General features: G+C 39.0%; 1 protein-coding gene across 3 annotated transcripts in view; it reads left to right on the top strand.

The window, feature by feature from the left end:
• The window catches only part of GPBP1L1 (GC-rich promoter binding protein 1 like 1), a 56,132-nt gene that overhangs the window by 633 nt on the left and 48,350 nt on the right, over nucleotides 1-7,149 (top strand). The gene's annotated exons all lie outside the window — the stretch shown is intronic.

The following is a 7,149-nucleotide window of genomic DNA, read 5'->3' on the forward strand; positions in this document are numbered from 1 at the left end:
GGGGGGGGGCGGACCCGGGGTGTTAGAAGGGCTGAAGGCGCAGCCAGGGAGACGGGGGCTCGGGGGGGGAGGGGAGCAGTATTGCAGGGCAGGCTCTTGGCTGGGGGGTGGTAGGGGCAGGCATGGGGGTCTCTGGCCTGGGTTGTGCTGGGGGAGGTGGGAATTGGGGGGGCTGCGGGGAAGCCCTGGAAAGGACGGTGGGGTGAGGGGGGGGGGCTGGACAGTGAGTAGTTTGACGCTATTTTCGGTTTCCTATGATCCCCAAACACTGAAGTGTGAGCGTTTGGAGAGGGGCTGAGTGGGGCCGAGCAGCCTGTCTTACAGCTTCTTGAAAAAATGACTGCTTAGGCGGGGGGAGAGCTAATCCCAGGGTAACCAGCAGCCCTCACTTGCAGGAGAGCAAAGTATCTGTAGGAGCCTCCTTGTTTGATAAAAGCAGATATGCGGTAACTCCCCACACAGTTTTTGTTTACCTTGAAAGTTTCCAGCAACCTCCTGGACTTGATGGTTTATATTCTGCAGGCAAAGTTTGCCTTTCCTGTTTCTCTCACCATCAGGTACTCTGGGATCCCTTAGTGCTGTTTGAAGCCAGCTGAAATTAATATGTTTCAAACATTGTCCTGTCATGAAATAGGCCAGTGGCTTTTTTGGACCCTCCCTGGATGGTTGCAATGTGAATAAAAGTTTAAGTATAGAAGGGAAGCGTCAAGTCTAATGAAAACAGTGAAACCGTTTTGCCATTAAAATTTCCAGTTTAAAAGTGGTGTTTTGATGTTTATTCCACTAATGAACTTCAGTGAGAAACACTGATTATTGGTGCACATACCCAGTTCTCCGAGCTCAAACACCTGAGGCTCAGATGTGAGACAGACTCAAAATGAGATATAATTGCAGTATAAAGCTATCTTTATAATCAGCAAAGTTGCAGCATTTTGGTTGCTCTACATTAGAGAATACTAAGTTTCAACTGGTTAGAAGTAAAATTGGCTCTAAAATTAGTGATGCAGAGAGAGGTGACTTTAAAAAAAATTGAGTTAAAAATGAAACCTGTTTGCTAATAAGCCAGGTGAACTGAATTTTGATTTATCATTTTGGATGCTTTCCTGTTGTTTCTGCTGTTTTTCTAGGATTTTTTATCAAATGCTTCTGTGGTTTTTGAAGAAGGAAAGTAGTATTCTAGTACTGATGTTACATATGCTTTGCAAACTACTGTACTAGCAGGAAATTAGTTTGTATAGCAATTCCTAAAGGGACTACAGTGTTTTTCATAGAATATCAGGGTTGGAGGGGACCTCAGGAGGTCATCCAGTCCAACCCCTTGCTCAAAGCAGGACCAATCCCCAGACAGTTTTTTGCCTCGATCCCTAAATGGGCCACCTTAAGGATTAAACTCACAACCCTGGGTTTAGCAGGCCAATGCTCAAACCACTGAGCTATCCCTATTGCAATTAATAACTGTGTTTTTAATGATATTTACTTCTTTAAAGTAAAGCTGTGTGTGGATTGAAAATAGATGTTTTTCCAGCATCTACAAGTTAGCAACTTCAGTTGCCTTTGGTTAGTCATTTTCCTCTAAATATTGTAGAAAATATGTAGTTTTCACTGTGAATTTTAGGTGACTGTGTTCTTGTGGGATAAAGGCAGTAGGAAGAATAGAATATTGATGCCTTTCACAGCAGGGATTGAAAAATACCTTGTGTTGAAAGGTTGTTACCATAAGGCCTTGCATTGGTGTAACTAAAGTTTTTTAAACAAGTTTAAATTTGGGCAAGCCCCTGGATGGATGTTCTTAAATCGATTTTAAAAATGGCTTATATGTAGCTTAAATCTGAAAGGAAACTACTCAAACTAAGTTGATATAAGCAGTTTTTAAACTGAATGAAGACTGTCCATACAGGCACTTGCATCAGTCTAGATTTGTTTTAAGATGACCATTAGTCACCTCAGTGCAAGTTTGTGTGTAGGCAAGTTCTAATTATCGAACAGTGATATATGTGTAGTCTGAAATAAATTGTCAATTTCTTCAAGCTTCTTTTTATATGACCATGGCAGGGGGAGGGATAGCTCAGTGGTTTGAGCATTGGCCTGCTAAACCCAGGGTTGTGAGTTCAATCCTTGAGGGGGCCACTTAGGGATCTGGGGCAAAATCAATACTTGGTCCTGCTAGTGAAGGCAAGGGGGCTAGACTCAATGACCTTTCAAGGTCTCTTCCAGTTCTAGGAGATAGGATATCTCCATTAATTTAAATTTTATTAATTTAAATTTTAATTTAATAGTGTAGGTCCCTCTACTCAGTAAAGTTGCAGTTAACAAAATTATGCCAGCAATATTAAGTGTTCTAAAGACTAGTGAAGTTGGGAGTGAGAGCAAAAAGATGTGGGGAAACAATGCAAAAAATATTTGAGATGAGAAGACAGAAAAGAGAACTGAAGAGATGAGATGAGCCGTGTTAGAGTTTCACATGCTCCTAAAAATGCTAGTTGACTATGAAGACAAACATTGTGTGTGGTTCAGGTACTGAGAGAGAAAATGTTACCTCTTGAGTGAATAAGGCTCGCATTCCAGTAAAAGGTTCTCTAGACTGCTCTGGCCTGGGGACCTGGTATTCCAAAATCCCAGGGCCTGAGCTAAAAGAGGAACAGGTATAATACCGTGCAGTAATTCTGCCCAGACTAATGTAAGGGGAAGAAACAGCCCTGGCTTCAGAGGAGCATCTCTTCTCCCTCTCCCTGCCCCCAAAATCGCAAGTAGTGAAAACAGTAGCTGGTGCTGCAGTGAGAGCTTTGAAAAATCTTCTAAGAAACAGTTAATGGTTTATTACTACTATTACTTGTTGGAAAACAGGACCTCACCTTTTAGTGTCTGCCCTGCTTTGTAGTCCTAACCCTGTTTGATAAATGTTTCCACCATGGTTATCCCATTTATACCATATCAGGACTTCAAATGCAAAATATACAATGAGAACAAATGGATTTTAAAAAATAAATCCTGTTTTCATGCAGATGTCTTTAGTGATAAACAAGGAGCAATACAAATATGATATGTAGTGGAACTGACCTATAATGAAGCAAAATGAAAGTACACAATCTTCCCAGTTCCAGTTGTGAAAAGAACTTACATTTAAGAGGGTAATTCCAGTGTAAGGTCAACTTGTTTTATAAATAAAATGTTTTTTTGTGCTTCAAAATTCCTGTCAGTGCTAGGAAAGGGAACTATTGCAGAGAATAGTCATTAGCAAAAGTTCCAAAACAGTATTAAAAAATTTTAAACACCATTCTGGACAAATGTAAAGCTTACTTCCTGAAACAGTATCAAAATGCTTTTGTCCTACCTCTGGTAGCGCTTCAGGAGTTTAATACTGGTTCAGGAAGACTGATGTTACCGAACTTAGATGAGGCCTAAGAGGTTTAAATTAAGACATTTATAAATGTTTTTGAGTAAATATGGAGCTGTCTGAAAAATGAATGCAAGAGGTGATGAATGAGCTATAGGTGTTTGTACAAAGTTGATTTTTTTTTTTAAGGCAAGATAATTCCAGTGTGAGAGTATAAAGGAGTTTGGAGAATTTAAGTCTTGTGATTTTTAAGTGTGTGTGATGGGGGTAAAATAATAAATCTGGTGACTCCTGTTAGTAATTTAATTACTTGAGAATGGCCTATTTTAAAAGAACTTTCACATTGAACCTCTTCAACTGTGGTACAGAGTCAACTCTACTGTTCCTCACAGGCTTCTTTGGGATGTTTTGATGGTATAACAATTGCAAATGGTATCACAGTAGGTGGTTTTCCTTTCTTATAAGGAATAAATCTTGAACAAGAATTGTGTGTGTCGGTACACACAGACATGCTTTTATAGTGAATTGTATGTGACTCGAGCTATTGGAGCTGTATGGTTCAGTTGAGAGATATGTATTTTTTCCAAGTAAGTTAATTTTTTGAACAATTATTATTTACTGAAGATTGACAATACTCATTTTTTTTTAGAGAATATAATAGAAAACTTGGTCTCTGTGTTGAGCATCTTGTAATCTGTCAGGCATAATAGTACTTAAATATAAGAACATCCATGATGCTAGAAAGCTGATCATTAAAACAATGCATTTAAACTCAAACAAACATAGTTTTGTGGTGGTGCTGAATGTTTAACTATGGAGATCTGTGGTTTTTAAAATGTTACATTTTCTGTGGCTTTCAAGTACAAACAACGGTTACATGTTTTTGAAAAGTATCATGTATTTAAAACATAAAATCCATCAAACTGTTAGATAACATGGAATAACAACTGTTTTAGATCTTTAAGAAGCCTTATGCATCTTCCTCTGGGACCGAACAGAGAACTTTATAGGTACAAGGCATTTTGGAGGCTTTGCAAACTAGAATTGTTGGAAGAGTTTTTCCACAAGCAGCTTCAAAACTTATTGTGTTGAGGTATTTTAGAGGGTGAAACCCCCAAAACAAGTAGGTGGGTAGCTACTTTTCCATAGGGAACAATGCTTCCCAACTAGTGGTATTTTTTACATGATTAATGCTTTTTTTAAATAGCTGGTTTACTGCTTTTCAACAGAAATTTATTTCTATAGTTAATTTAAAAAAACCCTCTCAAATTGACAAAAGCTTAAAAAAAGCATTAATAAAATAAAACAATAAAAAAATGTTGAATTTTCTGGTTCTTGGGTGTCACCACCTTTAAATTGTTGGACGTACTGCTTTATTTAATAGACGTGTGTCTGGTATTCTGATAGTTGGTTTGTGAGGTCTAGTCATATGGTAAAGTTGTGAAAAAAAGGCAAGTAGTACTGGCAGTTTTACATTATGGTCTTTGTGGCACAATACCACAGGCCTTGTGAGCAGTGCCAGTGTACAGATCTTTCCAGGACATCTGCATCCGCTGTCCTGTGCTCTTGTAAGAAATAGTATCTACTGAAAAAGTTTATGGTAGAGTTCAACATTGGGAAACAAGGTTGTTTTGCAAATACAGAAGCAATATTGGCAGCAGTAGCTCATCAGGGAAGGTGGATTGAAGATGTGGCTAGACCATTAAGCTAATTTAAACTGAAACTAAAAGTTATCGTTTTGGCCTGGACTGTGTTTCATGTGGTTTAAAATATAGACAACTACAAACAAGCTAATTAAAGTTTCATGAGTTTTGGCTTGTTTCCACTCAAAACGCCTACGTGTTGCCTCAGTAGCTACTCTACTGGTTGTACTAGTCATGTCTTTTGTAGTAAGGCCTGTAATATATACAAAACTGAGGTTAAGTTTATGGTTATATTACAAGTTTGTAACCTTTGTTTTTATATAAAGTATGTGGCCAAGATTGATTGGTATACAGCAGTTTTTCAACTCAGAGCAGCATGAAAGGGGAAGGGGTGTTTCAATGGTAAACTTTTTAGAGGGGGTATAGCAAGGAGGTAAGTACTCTACGTAGTCTTCTGATTTTCTTGTTGAGACTGGAAAATACTGGTAGCAAACTTTTTTGCCTCAAGATAGATTGGATTTCAGGTTGAATCCATTACTTTGCTAAATACACTGGATGAATCTCAAGTCCATTAGTGGTGCTTAATAGAGGAGGGGAAACATTCTTATGAATACATGTGGTATGTATTCTTGATGATGAGGAATTAAAATAAATGTATGTGAGATTTTTTTTGTCTGAAAAGTATGTTTTTTTAAAAAAACTAATGAATAGACTTGATTCAATAACTAAAAAAGGTTGGCTGCAAAGAAAATATAGATAAGAGGTTGAGCTGGAGTCTATTCCTCCTTGTGATCAACCAAACTGTTTATAAATTAAATCTCTCACATGAACTAGTATTAATAAGGGGATTTTAACTTCCCTGATATCTTTTGGAAGACTGATGCAGCAAAATGTGTCCTGCAAGTTCTTAGCATGTGTAGGAGACAACGTTTTGTTTTAGAAAGTTGTGGAAATAACAAGGAGATGGTCAACACCAGATCCAAAATAGACAAACAGGAATAAATATGAACATGAAGATGGTCGGGAACTTGGGAGGAAGTGATCATGATCTGATAGAATTCAAGATCCTAAGGAAAGGAGGAGACAAGAACAGCAAAACAAGGACACTGGACTTCAGAAAGGCAGATTACAACCAACTCGGAGAAATAGTAGGCAAGGTCCCATGGAAACTCCAATTAGGAAGAAAAGGAGTCAAAGGGGGCTAGCAGTTCCTAAACGATGTAATATTAGATGCTCAACATCAAGCTATTCCTATGCAGAAGAAAGGAAAGGTGAGAGCCACAGGAGGCCTATGTGCCTGCCCAAGGAGATTTTTATCTATCTAAAAACCAAAAGGGATACCTACAGGAAATGGAAGGAGGGACATGTCAGCAAGGAAATATACATGGGAATAGTGCAAGCATGTAGGGACGAAATCAGGAAAGCCAAGGTAAAGAATGAGTTGCAGCTGGCAAAAAATGTTAGAGACAACAAGGAGTTCTACAAATATCTTGGACAAAAAAGAAAAATCAGGGATGATGCGGGCCTGCTGATCAATGGAGAAGGTAAACTAGTAATGGAAGTCAAGTATCAAAGGGGGTAGCAGTGTTAGTCTGGATCTGTAAAAGAAGCAGAGAGTCCTGTGGCACCTTATAGACTAACAGACGTATTGGAGCATGAGCTTTCGTGGGTGAATACCCACTTCTTCGGATGCAGGTAATGGACGATTATAGGAAGGCAGAGCTGCTCAATGCTTACTTTGCTTTAGTTTTTTCACATTAAATAACACGTGACCAGACGACGAGCAAAGTTACCATAGACAATAAAGGGGACGAGATGCAGATCAGGATTAATAAAGAACACATCAGAGATCTTCTCACTAATTTGAACAAATTCAAGTCAGTGGAGCCTGATGTTATTAACTCGACGGTGCTGAAGGAATTAGCTGAAGAAATCTCGAGCCACTGATGATGATATTTGCAAACTCATGGATGACAGGACAGGTCCTGGAAGACTGCAGAAAGTAGAACCCATCTTTAAAAAGGAGAAGCTGGGGAGCTATAGATCAGTCAGCCTGACCTTGATACTGGGAAGCTACTAGAACAGTGGTTCCCAAACTTGTTCCGCTGCTTGTTCAGGGAAAGCGCCTGGCAGGCTGGGCCAGTTTGTTTACCTGCTGCGTCCGCAGGTTCG

The sequence above is a fragment of the Terrapene carolina genome, unplaced genomic scaffold (genome assembly GCF_002925995.2).
Source record: "Terrapene carolina triunguis isolate 2854851 unplaced genomic scaffold, T_m_triunguis-2.0 Scaffold110, whole genome shotgun sequence".
Classification (NCBI taxonomy): Eukaryota; Metazoa; Chordata; order Testudines; family Emydidae; genus Terrapene; species Terrapene triunguis.